This window comes from Arachis duranensis, chromosome 9 (assembly GCF_000817695.3).
Source record: "Arachis duranensis cultivar V14167 chromosome 9, aradu.V14167.gnm2.J7QH, whole genome shotgun sequence".
Classification (NCBI taxonomy): Eukaryota; Viridiplantae; Streptophyta; class Magnoliopsida; order Fabales; family Fabaceae; genus Arachis; species Arachis duranensis.
Window position 1 is genome coordinate 8,504,144 of NC_029780.3, and position 1,006 is coordinate 8,505,149.

The following is a 1,006-nucleotide window of genomic DNA, read 5'->3' on the forward strand; positions in this document are numbered from 1 at the left end:
AAATAAATATTATAATATATAATTAATTTTAATATTTAATTTTAATATATAAATAATATTTTTATATTTTTACACCTTAACATTTGTGTTTAATTTCTGAACAGTGAATTAATTTGGCTTTTTTTTTTAATTTAATTTGAACCACATTAATTATCCATTTAAAAAATTGGGGAACATTAATTAAGTTGTTTCTATTATATAACTCTATGAATACTAAATATTTCTTTTATTTCGTAATATGTGTCTCATTATATTTTTTAAATTTTCAAAATATTTGTCTGATCTTACAGTATCTAGGCACTAGTTTTTTAATTTTTATTCTTAATAACTATATTACTTTAAAAATAAGAATAAATATAATGTAATTAAAAATTATTTTTTCTCTATATATTCTTCTCTTGTTTAGTCATAAATATAATTTGTATTGTTACCGAAATATTTTTTATTTTTCTTAATTTATGTGTTTTATGTTTGGAACATATATTAAAAAATGAAAAGAGTATAATTTAACTGTAGAGAAATCGAGAATTAATTTAGGCAAAAATTTATGTACAGTTGTCTTTGTATAATTTTAATAACTGAAAATCGTTAAATAACAATTTAATCATATATATATATATATCAAATTATTTAATTGTTTTTGACTATTAATTTTACGTCAAGACAGTTGCATGCGAATTTTTATCATTAATTTATTAAAGTGATGAGTACACGTCAAAACTCATGCAAGAGCGTGATATAAACAGTTTACTAGAAGTTAGAACATGTGGTTAGAAAATTATTTAATTATTATCACCTCAAGTTACATAAAATCATAACCTAAAATAAATCCTCTCCAGTAATAAGTGGAATAAAGCCATACATTGTATGTAGCTCTTTCTATTGAAACAAATTTCAATCACGTGAACAAAACTACACCTTACTATCCGACGCTTCTGTCTACATATGTTTCCTTCCATCGTTTCAAAAATAATCCTGATATATACGTACTAAAATTAATCATTAA